Raw genomic sequence first — 18,775 nt, 5'->3', positions numbered from 1 at the left:
GAACTGAAAAAGTGTGTGTGAGCAAGGAGGCCTACAAAGCTGACTCAGTTACACCAGCTGTCAGGAGGAATGGGCCAAAATTCACCCAACTTATTGTGGGAAGCTTGTGGAAGGCTACCTGAAACGTTTGACCCAAGTTAAACAATTTAAAGGCAATGCTACCAAATACTAATTGAGTGTATGTAAACTTCTGACCCACTGGGAAAGTGATGAAAGAAATAAAAGCTGAAATAACTCACTCTACTATTATTTCACATTCTTAAAATAAAGTGGTGATCCTAACTGACCTAAGACAGGGAATTTTTACTAGGATTAAATGTCAAGAATTGTGAAAAACTGAGTTTAAATGTATTTGGCTAAGGTGTATGTAAACTTCCGACTTCAACTGTGTGTGAGTGAGATATATATATAAATAAACAAAATTACCTAAGATGGGCTCGTCACCGGGAGAACCTGGTATGTCCCCTTAATATTTCAATTAATTGCACCTGAATGGTTGATTGACTGCAGAAGGAGAATAACATGCGATAGAGATGTCCAATAACATTACAGAGAAGTCTGGATGTCTCTTTTGCTAAACATGATTATCACAACAACCCCAATAGGTCCATTTTAACACAGTGCATGGGACAAGATCTGATTCCTAAACTGTATGTAATACAATAGACCCTGGTCAGAAAATAGCTCCACCTTGTCTCTCGTCGACCACACCCGAATACAGAAACATGCTTACTGTTCAATAGAAAGTCTGATTTGTCATCTCTTTTCAAGAGTGTAAATGTGGTTAGTGGTTTTGAGAGACATGAGTGCACTAAAGCAACACTTGTCATTGTAACATGTTATCAAGCAAGCCCTTAGAAATATCTTCGTATGCTCCCTGCTGACTAGATGTCAACAGCCTTGCATCAATCTGAGCCACATTCACTCCTAAACTCCCCAGCACTATAACCTACTACAGGCAGGTTCACTGAGGGACTGGGCTCCCCTGATTTGAATGGCAGAGTTCTAGGGAAGTAATTGGGCTTCTGTAAACATCACTGTGTGGTCTGGTCTGGAGGGAGGCATGGGGTCCCAGTCCCACAGCATAACCCCCCCCCCCCCCCCCCTCACTCTGACAACATCACAGAAGGCCTGTAAAACTGTCCAACAGCACGGCGACAAGTCCCAACACGAAGTCAGAACTCAAGATGTCAGCAACCACTATTCCCCAATAAAATGAAGCCAATCTCTCAGCCGTCTGTTCGTCTTCTACCGTAGCTAAATATTCACATCATTAAAGAAAAATACATGGTCTGGTCTCCGACAGTGAAACGACACCCCTGGTGGCCACGCGTGGATTGAATCAATCCAAATCCGAGCTGGTCAAGTATTCAGGGGGGGGGGGGATGAATTAATCTGGAAACCTTGATTTAGCGACAATGTGCAAAAGTATCCAGAGATGGCTATTCATCACAGCGCTCTGGACAAGTGGGCAATGCAGAGGCAAAGAGGTTTTAAATTGAAAACCATAACGCTCATTAGCTCAACACTCAGCCTAAAGGGCAATCAGAAGTTGCATTAGCCACAAGAGGGTGCCTGAACAAAATTATATCTGTAAATTGATTAGACTAAATGGAGTAACTGATATTGTATAAATGCATATTCAGCCCAGTTGAACTCCACACTGTGCTTAAAAGTACAATTGATCTGGTAAATCAGGATGCAGTTAACAGTAGGAATACATGAAGTTGAATACGGTAGTTTACCAAAACATTGAGAAAAGAATAATTGTACATTGTACCAATAACAGTACAATAGTAGCTACCGGTACAATAATCATCACAGTGCAATAATTATTGCACATAATACACATTGTCCCAATAACAGTAGAACATGTGAATCTGAAATGACACTTCAGAACAGCATCAATGAATAGGTCAACCCAATTGATCAATGTACAAAAAACATGTCATTTATTTCAGTATGAAGTGCTTAAAAACAAACACGTCTTCAGGAAAAAGCTAGACAGATATTTTAGGGGGAAAAAAGAATCACTATCTCTGTTATTCTCTATATCAAAAGGAGGCATGTTCTGCACAGCCAGACCGTACGGATGGTGTTCCTATCACCTGTGAATGATTACCAATCACTAAATCTCACACAGCGTGATTACACACATGGGACACAGTGGGCCTTCCCCAGGCAGCCAGCCAGCTGCACAGCGCTGCTCAACCTCTACTGTATATCTAGGACCATCAGTGGGAAGAGAAGGAGATGGGGCCAGGGTGGGGGGGGTTGTGTTACAGGGGGTAGGCAGGGCCGACATTAGGCCCCCTGGATCAGGTCTGTGCTAGCCTCTCAATGACTCTCCTGTAATCGGCCAGCACCTCCTGGTAGCTTTTCTCCAGCTCCTCCTGTTGCAGCGCCGTGTCCATCTGACTGATGTGGGATGCCAGCTCCTCTGGCCGCAGACACTTCATCATCTTGGTCAGCTCCCGCTGGTTCTTCTAAGCACGCAATAAACACATACACTGGTTAATGCACTGCGTTTGTGTAAAATCCCTGGGCTTGTTTCCCCAAAAACGTTGCATTATTAGCTTGTTAGCCAGGTTTTTCTATTGAAGCAAAACAAAAATGCTGTATGGTATTTTGCAAACGTGACGGTTAAGTTTTGATTGCAATTAGCAGCAGGGAATCTTACATAATGCACGTTCAACTGACAAGAGCAAGTTAATATTGTTCCTCCTCTAGGTCCTCATATTGCAGACCTGACTGCATCTCATTAGTGTCTTAAAACCAAATAGTCAGAGGGGAAGCAAAGGATTCTGTAATTGAGTCTGCAGGAGTGCTGAAAGCTTCTGGACATGAACCAAGAGTCCTCACTCATGTATTTTGGGGCCAGTGCAAAAAAGTTCCCACTCTCTTGGGAATCAGGGGAAGAGAAGTTGAGCAGAGACGTGAAATTCTCCACACATTCACAGAGAGGAGGACTCCGCTGAGCTAACTACAAACCAAACCTCCCCAAAAACAAAACAGCCTGCTGCATCTGGCTGCCAGATCTCTCCTCCACTCCACAGCCAGTCTCCCAAGGAATTCCTACTTCCTTTTTCATCACACACTTTTTTCCCTCCGCAGATATTGGCCTTTTTCAAGACATGTGGTTACACTGCTGACAGCAATCCTCTAATGCAGAGATCATGAATGAGTATACTTTTTTTCCCCTTTATGAAAATGTACACACTCACTACTGTAAGTCGCTCTGGATAAGAGCGTCTGCTAAATTACTAAAATGTAAAATCATCGACTAGACTCAGCAGCGGGCAGTCTTTCTTGAGCAGACGGTCAGGGAGCCTGAACATAATTACAAATCATTTGTAGACTGCAAATTGACCTCAAGAAGCCCAAACAGACATAAGTCACTTTACCCCTACCTACATGTACATATTACCTAAATTACCTCTACTGCTTACATTTGTATATGATCACGCGTCTCTCTATTAGGCGTGGGAATAGTTGGGAACAACATTTCCAAAATTAAAATCAAATTTTTTATAATAATATATATATTTTTAGTCCAACGCTGAATTTTTTAGAATAAATAAAAAGACCCGCGGGGAGGGGGACAAATTCGGCACGCGGGCCACCAGTTGAAGAACCCTGCTGTAACGGCTGATATGCTGGGTTTCAATGAGACACTCAAATTACATGTCATGGAACATACATATGTAAATCAATGTTATCCTGTAAATACAAAATTAGTAACAGTTTGTCTAATCAAATTTCAAAAAGCACAGTAAGAATGCTAATATGAAACTTGTACTATTTGGCAAGCAGATTCTTTAACTGCTTGAATGTGTGCTGTTAGCAACCTACTTCCACCTAAATTACTCCTCCCTCCTAATGACATGCAAATCCTGCATAATGACACTGCTCTGAATAGAACTGAATCCTGGGGTAACACTACTGTGGAGGCCTGTCGTGCTCCATTGTATCTTCAATAATAAGCATTTGGTACTCCAGACATTTTCCTGCAACTGGGGAATAATCGTTCTCCTGATTCTAGAAAAGTAATGGAACATAAGTTACAAGACGCAACAAGAAGTAGCTCTAAGCAGATAAAGTGTGCGTCATATTCTTGGCCTCATCCTTGGCCATTTCTGAAACCATGCTAATGCATTGTGGGTAGTCATAAGTCATCAAACACTAAATATTTTGGAAAAGCGTGGTATAAATCAGTTAATGGGTGGATTCTACGCCAGAGGAAAATATTTTTGGTATCTCAGCATGTTCTGGCAATTCTCACATAGAAACTTAATTGGGAGGAAGGATGTTTGAAATGCTTTTTACATTTGTATCAAACCATTTCTTTGAAAATCATGATGAAAGTGGCCATTTTAGGTCCTTTTTAGACCTATACATGCCTCCTGTAAGACCCTATGAACCATACATTATACAGACACCATCTTGGTTTCATTATACTCCTTATAGTGTGTTCTAACTTAAGGAGTATGTCGAGATTCTTAAAGACAAATGTTCACATTCATTTATTCAACATTAAAAATATTAATATTGCATAACGAGCCTTTTAGATTTTGTTAATTTTTAAGACATTGTTTGGAACAATATACAAATACATCAAATTTCCGGAGCGGGCTATGAAGTTATGATACATTTTATGAGCACCACCAACACAGTGAATGGGAAAATGGATTCAAAAGGGAACTCCCTGTGCTGATGATTTGCAATCTTAAAGGAGGGCTGTGATTGGTTAATGACCTACAACAGGGGTATTCAACTCTTACAGTATGACGTCCAGAGCCTGCTGGTTTTCTGTTCTACCTGATAATTAAAATTGCACACACCTGGTTCACCCAGGTTTAAAGCAGTCCCTGATTAGAGGGGAATAATGAAAAAAATGCAGAACTGGCTTCGAGCTCCAGAGTTGAGTTTGAACGACCTATGTAATTTTCTATGTATAAATGGGTTATATAATTAAAAATAACAGAGAGCCACTCTGGACATGTGATGCGTTTGAAGAGTATATTGTTACAAACAATATGTCTAAAAATAAGACAAATCAAAAAAGGATAGTTGAGAGATATTCATATTTATGTTAGATAAATGTGTCTTTCAGAATCTAAACATACTCCATATGTTAGAGCACACTATAAGGAGTATAATGAAACCAAGATGTTGTCTGTATCATGTACGGATCATAGGGTCTCACAGGAGGCATGTACAGGTCTAAAAAGGGCCTAAAATGGCCACTTTTATTATGATTTGTGATACAAACGTAAAAAGCATTTCAAACATCCCTTCCTCCCAATGAAGTTCTATTGTGAGAACTGCCAGAACAATCTGAGATGCCAAAAATATTGGACTCGCCCTATTATCAAATTAAATCAACTCTGAATTGATCCCAGGTTATATAGTGCAACTAACAGCCATTCACCACTAATGAAGTCCATAGGGAAACACATAGCCATTACACAGTAGACACAATCTGCTAATTCCATTTGACTAGAAACTAGAGCGCAAGGCTGACACTGCAAAAGGATGGAGGAATGCATTTCACTGGAGAAGCTACGGTCCTTTCTTTCAAACATACCTTGGTCGGGGCAAATAGCCTCTTCTTGACTTCCAGACGGTAATCTCTTGCTTTCGCTTCAACGCTCATGTCCGTCACCCTCAGTCGGAGGATTTCATACACTCAGTAGGGGGGGAAAAAACAGGACAGGGCCATTAGTGCCTTTTAGAACCCGTACAGTCTGTCTCCACAATCATCTAGAAAAGACAAGACGATTTCTTAGCTTGGTCGAGCTATTCAGAACCTTCTTGTACAACGTTGAGGTGCCCGAAGCTTCATGAAAGAGCCATGGCGGAGTGAGAAACAACCATTTGGCAAAAATGAAAACATGACACAGAATAAGTGCAGTAAGATAAGTCAGTGCCCACCCTTTTAAATAAAATGGTACATGTTCCCTCTAGGACTGGAGAGCCTTGGGTTAATGAGTGAGAAAAGTACAGTAATCAAATGTATCCTCCTCTAGGCTCTATGGTTAAAGCTGAGGTTGACCTTGTTAATCTTTAACTTCTCCCTGGCCTCTGTGGCCATGTCGTCACTGAAGCTCAGAGGAAGCTTGTCTGTGGAGAATGACGGCAGCGTTTGGCAGAGCTTGACCAGAACGTAGTCTCGCAGCTTCACGTAGTTCTCTGAGGGGTCTTCAGCTGAAAATAACAGAAAACAATAATTAGACACAAGCTTGAAATTCCATTTAAAAATAAATACATTACATACAATTACATGAAATGTTAGGTATACTCAATTTATGTTTTATCAAACTGTTCACATCAACCACCCCAAGACATCCAAGGCTAGTTTTCAATACAGGCTTATATTCAAATCCCACTGATTCCTGAAACAGTCAAATAATTACGCCATTGTCAGAGTATGATTGTGGCTGCATGTGTCAAGCGCAGTTCTGCGAAAGCTGCTTGCATTGACATTTTACCCAGCTCCCACTGCGGTTTTGAAAAAAAATTCACTACAGAGCAACATGGAGAGGTTTTAAAGCCACCTGGAATAAAAATACCTAAATCCAGCAGTAGCTGGCCTACCTGGTTAAATAAAGGTTAAATAAATCAAATTTAAAAAAATTAAAAGACCAGATTCAAAGTAGAGAAAAATAGACAAGAAAATAGGGATGCTTCTTTGTTATTTTTTAAAAACGAGCTGTCAGCTAAATCTGGTGCAACGCATCACTTCTCATCTCTGAGACTTATGTTTTGTTGTCCCTGGCAAAAAAACTAAAATACAAAATAAATTAATTTCATTTTCCTATGCAAATCAATTATTTGGGTGTAACGGCTTTGTATTTAACCATGTAAATACATGTAATAGTATGTGAAACTCTAGCACAGTTACAGCCTCCTCCCCAAAATGAAACATCTTAAGACATCAACTAATTTTGTGTTACTTACATTAACACACACAGTCTTGTACAGCTAACCTTGTGGGGACACACAATTCAGTCCCATTCAAAATCCTATTTTCCCTAACCCTAAAATCTAACCTTAACCCTAGCTCCTGACCCTAAAACTAACCCGAACACTAATTCTAACCTTAACCCCCAAGAAATAGCATTTGACCTTGTAGGGACTAACAAAACGTCCCCAGTTAGTCACATTTCTGTTTGTTTACTATTCTTGTGGAGACTTCTGGTCCCCACAAGTATAGTTAAACACGTCCACAAACACACACCTGTAATGTCCTGTACTTCAGGCAGATTGCAGTAGAACCTGTGCACTGCCTCCAGCAGCTGGGCTCCATGACCCTCTCCTTGGAACGGCGGCAGGATCAGCATTTGGCTGTTCAGAAGGACACCAGGCCAACATACACAAAGACATGAAAGAACAGCCTTGCTGACCTCTCAGCAAGACCTATCAAACCCCTTGTCATTCACAGAAAAAAGGCAACCTTGTATATGACTGATCAGATCTTGATGTTAAGATAATTATCTGAGAAAGAAAAAGCTCACTTTTGTAATTTATGATAGCATGGAGTAATGTACAGGGCCTTCAGACTTTTTCCACATTTTGTTGTTACAGCCGGAATTTAAAATTGATTAAATGTAGATTTTTCATGGCACTGGCCTACACACAATACCCCATAATGTCAAAGTGGAATAGTTCCCCCCCCCCCCCAAATTAATAAAAAATGAAAAACTGAAATGACTTGAGTGAATTATTCAACCCATTTGTTGGCAGTTGTGGCTGTTTTGCGTAATGTATTGTCTCTACCTTCCTGCCCTTAGTGCTGTTGTCTGTGGCCAATAATGTTTGTACCCTGTTTTGTGCTGCTACCATGTTGTGCTGCTGCCATGTTGTGTTGCCATCATGCAGTGATGTCATGTGTTGCTGCCATGCTATGTTGTTGTTTTAGGTCTCTCTTTATGTAGTGTTGTCTCGCTTGTCGTGATGTGTGTTTTGTCCTATATTTTTTATTTTATTTATTTTTAATCCCAGCCCCCGTCCCTGCAGGAGGCCTTTGGCCTTTTGGTAGGCCATCATTGTAAATAAGAATTTGTTCTTAACTGACTTGCCTAAGTTAAATGGTTAAATAAAAATAAATACAATTGTTATGGCAAGCCTAAATAAGTTCTGGAGTAAACATGTGCTTAAGAAGTCACATAGTAAGTTGCATGGACTCACTCTGTGTGCAATAATAGTGTTTAACATGATTTTTGAATGACTACTTCATCTCTGTACCCTACACATACAATTATCTATAAGGTCGAGCAGTGAATTTCAAACAGATTCAACCACAAAGACCAGCGAGGTTTTCCAATGCCTTGCAAAGAAAGGCTCTTATTTGTAGATGGGTAAAAAATAAAAAAGCAGACATTGAACATCCCTTTTAGCATGGTGAAGTTATTACCCTTTGGATGGTGCATCAATAGTCCCAGTCACTACAAAGATACAGGCGACCTTCCTAACTCAGTTGCCGGAGAGGAAGGAAACAGCTCAGGGATTTCACCATGAGGCCAATGGTGACTTTAAAACATTTACAGAGTTTAATTGTGGTGATAGGAGACAAGTGAGGATGGATCAACAACATTGTAGTTACTCCACAATACTAACCTGACAGATTGAAAAGAAGGAAGCCTGGACAGAATAAAACATATTCCAAAACATGCATCCTGTTTGCAATAAGGCATTAAAGTAATACTGCAAAGAATGTGGCAAAGCAATTCACTTTTTGTCCTGAATACAAAGTGTTATGTTCAGGGCAAATCCAATACAACACATTATTGAGTACAACACTCCATATTTTCAAGCATAGTGGTGGCTGCATCATGTTATGGGTATGCTTGTAATCGTTAACGACTGGAGAGTTTTTCAGGATCAAAAAGGAACAGAATGCAGCTAAGCACAGGCAAAATCCTAGAGGAAAACCTGCTTCAGTCTGTTTTCCACCAGACACTGGGAAATTAATTCACCTTTCAGCAGAACAATAACCTAAAACACAAGGCCAAATCTACACTGGAGTTGCTTACCAAGAAGACAGTGAATGTTCTGGAGTGGCCGAGTTACAGTTTTGACTTAAATCTAATTGAAAAACTATGGCGAGACCTGTAAATGGTTGTCTAGCAGTGATCAACAAGCAATTTGACAGAGCTTGAGGAATTTTGTAAAGAATAAATGGGCAAATGTTGCACAATCCAGGTGTGGAAAGCTCTTAGAGACTTACCCAGAAAAACTCAAAGCTGTAATCGCTGCCAAAGGTGCTACAAAGTATTGACTCAGGGGTGTGAATAATTATGTAAATTAGATATTTCTGTATTTCATTTTCAATAAATTTGCTACAATTTCTAAAAACATGCTTTCACTGTCATTATGGGGTATTGTGTGTACATGGGTGAGAAAATAAATCCATTGAATCCATTCTGAATTCAGGCTGTAACGCAAAATGTGGAACAAGTCAAGGGGTATGAATACTTTCTAAGGCACTGTACTAATGAATTGAAATTGAGGGAGCCCTTTTCACTTGATTATAAGAAACGTAACAAATTGTTATGTCATGTCCATCAATACATCAAACAAAATGCTTATTTACAGGCAAACGCTTTTTTTGTTGTTGAAGATACTGATCATTTTGGCTCCCATATGAGTCAGAGCGGGGTTGGATGGTTGGATACATAAGCCAGTAATTTGAGATTTTTGTAAGACTAGGGAGAGAGAAATATATAATTTTCCTCTCCTTTTTTGTACAAAAGAAAAGGAAGGCACGTGCTCCCATAGTAATTACCTTACACGTGGTCGGGTTTTGTCTGGATACACATAGTAATTATAAACTGTCATGTAGCCAACAGTTGCGAAGAGAGTCTCCCCATCGTTATTGTACTTCTCAAATCTGCAGATAAAACACAAAAGGCAAGCAGGACAATTACAGGCACACTCCAATGCCGCGTCCATTTTCCCCTCTCCATTCTCTGGGATGCTTTTTCCAGTGTCAGCATGCTGGAGCAGCCAGGCCCGTCCCGATCCGTACACCTGCTACAACCTGAATACATTAAGCACTTAATTGGAGGACTGCAACTTAGAAGAGGAGAAGAGGGGTAGAGAGGGGGGAATCGGGGTCCTCCACATCACTTCAGTCCATTTACCCATTGTCACTATAAATAGGTGCCAGGATAAAGAAAACACTGGCAGAGGCTCTTTTTACTGTTTGAGATGTCATTCAGTGTTTCAAAAGACAACCGTGTTCAATTCAGCTCTTGCCCTGAAAAAAATGAATGAAAAGGCTTTTCAACACAAAAGGTGCCTCTTGCCAGATCAACAATTCTCCAATAACCAGGGAAAATATAATCAAACTGGCCTGGTAATTGGTCGCGAGCGCCTCAAAGGAGCCCGTTGTTTCTGAATGAGTCAACGAACGGGTTCGGGGAGAGTGACGTTGGTTAAGGAGGGCACCACTCACACGAGAAAGAAGTCCCAACGATCGTCGTCCACGTCGATAAAGCTGGCCGTCTCAATGAACCACACGGGGAAGGTCTGCAGGCGCTCATGGTAGTCTCGGAATCCAGGGCACAACACGTCCACCTAGAGAACACAGCACATAGCAGGTCTGAGGACAGTCTAAGTCATGATAAATAAGCAGAGCACCCTCCCTTATACGGAAATAATCTGCAAGTCATTCAGGCGACATGGAACGCACTGTTATCTGTATATAATTACATAAAGTACTGTATATTGTAGGACCAAGGACTAGAATGTGAACCTTGTGAATCTGGTAGGTAAAGTCTTCTCCCGCCTCCACATTGTGGACGTGGTATGTGTGAAGCAGGGTGCCGAAGGGTTTGAAGTTGGCCTCCTTCTCCAACAATGAGATGAAGTCGTCCGTGTTGCAGCTGAACTCAGCAGGAATGATCTCCCGGATCTTCCCTTCAACATCATCAGGCTGCAGGGAGGAAAGAACAGGGCTTACTAGAACATGACACAAAGCGACAGCATCTTGTATAAGGGAAAGTAGCCTTGTATTTATATTCCCTTTCTGTAAAAAAAAAAAGTATGCCGATTAGCCAGATAAGTATTTGCTAGGACGAAAACTGCAGTCTTATAACTTTTAAAGTCAATAATGCATTTGAAATAAACGTATTTCTTCAAAATGTAGTACGCGTTTGTTCTTTGATATAGTTGGATCATATAGATTAAACATGTCCAAGGTCTTTATTACAAAAAGACCTTACAGAGCAGAGCCTATCTAGTTTCATGGACTAACTGCTGAAATTGAATAAATCAGGAAATCTGTGGACATTATTTATTTATTTTCCGCTGCCATGTCTAATCACAGTTCCTACTGTTCGGTCATTAGGCTATGCTTCAGCCCTGATTGACAGAGAACACGAGGAATTAAAGTGGAAGAATACATATTTTTGTGCCACAAAAAGGAGAACCATTAGGCAATTAAGACAGTCAGCAGAGCAGAGCCGCCCGCCCCCCTTCCCAACCCCTTGGTGAAAGAGCACTTAATTGAATACATTTACTACTTACGTTAAACCATGAATATTTGATGAAGCCCCCACAATAACGTATTTCTGCATTTCACTGGGCAATAAAATGTAATGAATTGATCTCAACTTAACAAACCTCGGGCATCCATAATAGAGGCCTCTCGTCTAATCCTGGCGAGCGCAACTCAATCAAATGAAAGAGCCTGGCAGACAAAGGGCCCCCCTCCCCCTGGACTTTTTACTCACTAGAATGTGTGGTTGGTTCAGCTGTGATGTTTGCATTGTATCCATTTCCACAAGGATTGACATGAGAACACTTTGTATTAACTTGCTAAGCAGCCCTTTCACACCATTTACATGCACGATGAGCATTAGTTCTATACCGAGACCCTTTCTGCTCGCCATAGAAAAACTGGGAAATTAAGAAGGCCTGAACAAAATGCACTACAAAAGGCTAATACAACACACTGCTAATTCCTCTCCTTTCAGACATCAGCTAATATCCAACTGGAAGTAATGCACCTGCAGCTGAATGCCACTTCACCATTGCAATTGTTCAACTGCATTTCTGAGGAATAAGGATCAGAAATAAAAGGCCATGGACAAACAAGTCATATTGTCCGAGGCACTCTCCGATATACTAGACACTAAATTGCACAATCCTGAATAAAAGAAGCCATAGTTCGGTATAAATGACGTAACAATGAATCTTTAGAAACGCTTTGTTCCATCCGAATGCCTTTTATCGTCGGGATATAATTGATCATGTGTACATATCTTATTTAGGAGTAGTGAAAACGTTTTGAAAGTAAAAAGAACACTAAATCAGATCGCGTTGTCCTTCACAATTCATGGATTTTGCGACTTTACATGTACCTATAGAGCAAATATATTCAATTAGATCTCTCTCAGGACCCAGAGAGGCACTAACTAGGCCTATTTAGTAGGGCCGGGACGACAACAGGGTCGCAAATATTTGTTCCGTGGCAAAAATGAAAACGCAAAGCAGACAACTCTTTGGTCCTTTAAAAACCTTGTGTATGTAACATAGTGTGCTATAGCTTGTGGTCCCGTGTGGCTCAGTTGGTAGAGCATGGCGCTTGCAAAGCCAGGGTTGTGGGTTCATTCCCCACGGGGGGACCAGGATGAATATGTATGAACTTTCCAATTTGTAAGTCGCTCTGGATAAGAGCGTCAGCTAAATGACTTAAATGTAAATAGCTTGGAAAATAAATACATGTGACTGGATGACAACATAATAACGGTTTATTGCCAACATTTTCCAAAGAAGTTAAATCTGCTTCGCGTTTCTTTTGTGTTTTGTTTCCTTGACGTGATACTAACGAGTACCACGATACGGTTATCGTCCCGGCCCTACCCTTTAACCCAACTGTGCCATTTTTCTAAACGTCCAACTTCAATTGAACTTTACATTTGATCACTATCTGCTTAAAAGCTCTTATTGGATTTCTTTGTCATACAAAAAATATCTCCATTGACAATGATTTTGGCTGACTTAAAACGTGAGCTACATATTGCAATAACAATCCAAACATTTGTATATTAACAGCTTTACATTTTAGACTGAGGCTCATATTTGATTTACACATCACTGATGTCCGTTTCAGATTTCCACTAGTGGATACCCAGTACGAAACAATGACTGGAACAAAAACGATGCCCGACTGTGTGGAGTCCATCATTATAGCGTTTGGCTGGTTTAGGGTAAAGGTGATCTCTGACAAGTCTTCCATTAGAGTAGTAGCAGCTGCATGCTGAACTCTGTCCCACAGCTCCCCTCCTCTCCCTCACCAGCTGCACTACACCCAGCCACAGTGAGCATGCACTCACAGACAAACACTCATCAGATGGAGCCTGAACTCTGCTGCTGCTCCCTAACTCTCTACCTCGCACCAGCTGCACTAAACCCTTAACGAGGTGGACACTCGTGGGTCAACGTTGGCCTGGCCGTCATCCTCACTGGAAATTCTTCAGCTTTACATCCGAGTACTGTTTAGTATTGGGAACAGAATAGGCAGTTTGGGAAATGTTTAACGAAGAAAACTACAGAAAAATGAATCAAAACAAAATATTTCACTGATGACTGCTCTGTGTCTATAAAAACAATTGGATTTTCCTGCTGCTATTTGTTCATGTATAATGTTACTACGGTCTATGCACTCAATTAGACAATTGCTTCTCATTGCGACATTCTTTTAATGAATCTACAAGAAAACTTTCAGGTAACACTTGACATTCAGTCTATCCTACTACACCTAGAAATGTAGAAATGCTGTAACTATATTCGGGGAATAAGTTAACATTTTCTTCTTGATATTTTGTAATAATAAAAAAAAACATACAATGACTAAATTACAATGTAACAAAGTGTTAATGCAATGGAGCAATTACAGCTACACTATGTGTAAAGCAAGTGAAGTGTTACTGGCCATCACTTTACAAGGATTTCTTTCAATTGAAAGCACTATACAGATTAGCTACTGACCAGGATAACCTGGTCAGAGGTTCAGAACTGTAATTTGGGTTCGTTCTTATAACCAAGTCCTCCGGTGATACATCTCCCTCCTGACAAAACACACTTATGGGAAACATACCCCAGCAGGACATATTCCACTTCCTGCAGACTATCACAGAGCCACTCAAATCAATGGATAAGCCAAGACCACCCGATCCAACTCTGATCCTTCCCTTTAGAGGGAGGGATAGGATTAGTGCACCAATGGCCCATGGGGCCTATGATAGACTGGGATTAGTCTGACAAAATATGAGATCTCTTACATATCTGCTGCATAATACCACCACTCAGAGGGAGGTTCTGGCTCACTCCAGAAGGCCCACAGAAACATGCACAAAGCAGCCCACAGAAAAGGCTCCAGAAACAGCTCACCTCGAGCTAAAGCAGGCTGGGAAACTGGACAAGTTCCAGAAGAGAAGCTAAGGGTACTGAGGGTGGTTTTTCACTTGACCGGGAAAAACTAAGCTTTCGCGAAGACCCAGAGTTTTCCCTGGTCAGGTCACGTGGCTGAGAAACCCTCACGACATAAGAGTTGGGGTCTATCTCTGAATGGATTATAGTTTGGCAGGACATCTTTTTTTTTTAGGTAACGTCCGTGTTACTGTGCTCGGCTAAAGTGACAAAAAGGCATTTCAAATCAACTTATTTACCTCCACGCAATCAAAGTTTTCTGTGACTCTGGCTGAATATTTAACTTTGAAGAAGGTGATCAGGTTCCCAGCACTGTAGTACAGTTGAATCTGAAGGTCTTTGTATCCAAAAGCCACCTAACTGAGGAGGAAATAAATAAATTAAAACAAAGTGGATAAATAGCTAGTGAGCTCCAAAAGTATTGGGACAGTGGCATTTTTTGTTTGGCTCTGTACTCCAGCACTTTGGATTTGAAATGACACAATGACGATGAGGTTAAAGTGCAGACTATCAGTTTTCATTTGAGGGTATTTTCATCCATATCGAGTGAACCGTATCATACCCCCCAAGACACGCTAACCTCTCACCCATAACAATGATATTTATGCCCCATGTAACTTTCTCACTGATCATTATTCATGATTCATTGAGGATTATCCATAATCATGGTAGCATCCAAATTGTTTAGAAACATATTCTATTCTTATTTACAAAAGAAAAGTGATTCCATTTTGGGCATATAATACATCTGAAACCACCAAAACAAACAGAAAATGCATCCAACAAATATGTAGAGTCACAAGCTTGATGTAGTCATTGTGTGCTATGAATATGGGACCAAATACTTAACTTTTGACTACTTTAAGTGAATTTGTCCCAATAGTTTTGGTCCCCTAAAATGGGGGGACTATGTACAGAAAGTGCTGTAACTTCTAAACGGTCCACTCGATATGGATGAAAATACCCTGAAATTAAAGCTGACAGTCTGCACTTTAACCTCATAGTATCATTTCCAAAAATGTGTCACTGTCCTAATAGTTTTGGAGCTCACTGCAGATGAGTTAGCATTCACATAATTCAGTTCTCAACAGTTCACCGTCGTGCAACCAGCACACAGATTTAGGCCGCTTTCAAGAGTTTTGACGTTGCTGACGCCTGACCGATCTTACCACGCCTGGATAGGCGTTATATATTAGCTAACCATATACTGTATGTTATAGCTATTTGTCAGTCGCTGACAGTCAATGAGGTGGCACGCAACCATTGGTTGTTGCGTCGCCTCAGCTGTGGAACGCGGCCGTAGAGTTCGCATGGAGTTACTGTAATGAGATGCACAGATCTTACTGGCTGAATTATGTTTGATACTCACTCATCACCATAAAGCTGGTGGCTGTACTCTGGATGGAATGTCGTGCTTTCATTATCCACCTCCTCTGCGAAACGGACTGAGAGAAATAGTTGTATTTAATTATTTCAGGAAGAGAGTGTGGTCAATACTCAGTGCAATATTTGATATGTTGACTATGTACAGTGAGGGAAAAAAGTATTTGATCCCCTGCTGATTTTGTACGTTTGCCCACTGACAAAGAAATGATCAGTCTATAATTTTAATGGTAGGTTTATTTGAACAGTGAGAGACAGAATATCAACAAAAAAATCCAGAAAAACGCATGTCAAAAATGTTATGAATTGATTTGCATTTTAATGAGGGAAATAAGTATTTGACCCCTCTGCAAAACATGACTTAGTACTTGGTGTCAAAACCCTTGTTGGCAATCACAGAGGTCAGACGTTTCTTGTAGTTGGCCACCAGGTTTGCACACATCTCAGGAGGGATTTTGTCCCACTCCTCTTTGCAGATCTTCTTCAAGTCATTAAGGTTTTGAGGCTGACGTTTGGCAACTCGAACCTTCAGCTCACTCCACAGATTTTCTATGGGATTAAGGTCTGGATACTGGCTAGGCCACTCCAGGACCTTAATGTGCTTCTTCTTGAGCCACTCCTTTGTTGCCTTGGCCGTGTGTTTTGGGTCATTGTCATGCTGGAATACCCATCCACGACCCATTTTCAATACCCTGGCTGAGGGAAGGAGGTTTTCACCCAAGATTTGACGGTACATGGCCCCGTCCATCGTCCCTTTGATGCGGTGAAGTTGTCCTGTCCCTTTAGCAGAAAAACACCCCCAAAGCATAATGTTTCCACCTCCATGTTTGACGGTGGGGATGGTTTCTTGGGGTCATAGGCAGCATTCCTCCTCCTCCAAACACGGCAAGTTGGGTTGATGCCAAAGAACTCCATTTTGGTCTCATCTGACCACAACACGTTCACCCAGTTGTCCTCTGAATCATTCAGATGTTCATTGGCAAACTTCAGACGGGCATGTATATGTGCTTTCTTGCGCAGGGGGACCTTGCGGGCGCTGCAGGATTTCAGTCCTTCACGGCATAGTGTGTTACCAATTGTTTTCTTGATGACTATGGTCCCAGCTGCCTTGAGATCATTGACAAGATCTTCCTGTGTAGTTCTGGGCTGATTCCTCACCGTTCTCATGATCATTGCAACTTCACGAGGTGAGATCTTGCATGGAGCCCCAGGCTGAGGTGAGATTGACAGGTCTTTTGTGTTTCTTCCATTTGCGAATAATCACAGAAACTGTTGTCACCTTCTCACCAAGCTGCTTGGCGATGGTCTTGTAGCCCATTCCAGCCTTGTGTAGGTCTACAATCTTGTCCCTGACATCCTTGGAGAGCTCTTTGGTCTTGGCCATGGTGGAGAGTTTGGAATCTGATTGATTGATTGCTTCTGTGGACAGGTATCTTTTATACAGGTAAGAAACTGAGATTAGGAGCACTCCCTTTAAGAGTGTGCTCCTAATCTCCGTTCGTTACCTGTATGAAAGACACCTGGGAGCCAGAAATCTTTTTGATTGAGAAGGGGTCAAATACTTATTTCCCTCATTAAAATGCAAATCAATTTATAACATTTTTGACATGCATTTTTCTGGATATTTTTGTTGTTATTCTGTCTCTCACTGTTCAAATAAACCTACCATTAAAATTATAGACTGATCATATCTTTGTCAGTGGGCAAACGTACAAAATCAGCAGGGGATCAAATACTTTTTTCCCTCACTGTATATGAAACACTCAAAGCACCATTTACCAAACAACAAAATGCAGTGCAAGTAGCTACTATCTCCACATCCTAAAACAAAAGAGTTTACACACAAAGCTAAATAAGAAGACGCATGAGACAAACCTAGTTTTAAACAGATTGCTTCGTTGGTGTCACACTTATATTCTGCCAACTTCTTCTCCATTTCGTTCATCCCTGTGGAGCAAAACAAACAGCATTTCTAGCTTAATTGTTTTGTTTATTTATTTGGATCCCCGTTAGCTTTTGCAGAAGCAGCCGTTGCTCTTCCTGGGGTCCACAAAAAACATGACAAGTAACAAAACACTGATACACTAGGAAAAGTCACATTCAAAATACAATGATATAGAAACAACGCAAAAAAAATAATTGTACAAACCAAAAAATGTAAAAAAAATCTAAATGTGTCTGTGTGCCCCTCACAGTACACGTCATTCCATGAGTTGTTTTAAAGGTAATTTTCCTGTCAACTTGAGTAATGGAAGGGAGTTCCATGCGATCATGGCTCTGTATTAAACTGTGCATTGCCGTGAATTCGTTTTGGACTTGAGGAGTGTGAAGGGACCCTTGGTGGCATGTCTTGTGGGGTATGTATGGGTGTCTAAACTGAATGTTATTCGATTATACAGACAATCTGCAATATTTCTCATAAAAACTAGAAGAGAAGCAGTTAAAATCTCTCGACAACCCTCAACCAGGAAAGACTGGCAAGCATGTTGATGTTAATTCTGTATGTGCAGTGAAGGGCAATGCGTGCTGCTCTGTTTTGAGCCAGCTGCAGCTTTTCTAGGTCTTTCTTTGCTGCACTTGACCATATTACCGGAGAGTAATCAAGATGGGACAAGACCAGAGCCTGAACATCTAGTAGTTGATTGTGTCAAAAACACAGAACATATTTTTATAACAGACATACCCCTCCCCATCTTACCAAAAACTCTGTCAAAATGACTTGACCATGATAATTGATCATCCAATGTTATACCTAGGAGTTAAGCTTCCTCAACTTGCTCAATGGTCACACCCTTTATGTACAACTCCAGTTGAGGTTTAGGCTTTAGAGAAGGTTTTGAACCAAATAAAACGCTTTTATTTTAAGATGTATTTAAGTCCAGTTTATTATTAATCACCCATTCTGATACAGACTAACTCCTTATTTAGAATTTCAGTGAGCTCACTGGCTTGG

At 40.8% G+C, this 18,775-nt stretch overlaps 1 pseudogene; it reads right to left on the bottom strand.

The window, feature by feature from the left end:
- Positions 1-1,929: 1,929 nt before the first annotated feature.
- On the bottom strand, positions 1,930-17,871 carry LOC139539220 (histone acetyltransferase type B catalytic subunit-like; annotated as a pseudogene).
- Positions 17,872-18,775: the final 904 nt, after the last annotated feature.

This window comes from Salvelinus alpinus, chromosome 14 (genome assembly GCF_045679555.1).
Source record: "Salvelinus alpinus chromosome 14, SLU_Salpinus.1, whole genome shotgun sequence".
NCBI lineage: Eukaryota > Metazoa > Chordata > Actinopteri > Salmoniformes > Salmonidae > Salvelinus > Salvelinus alpinus.
The sequence above is the reverse complement of the archived record's forward strand: the minus strand, read 5'-3'. Positions and strand labels throughout refer to the sequence as shown.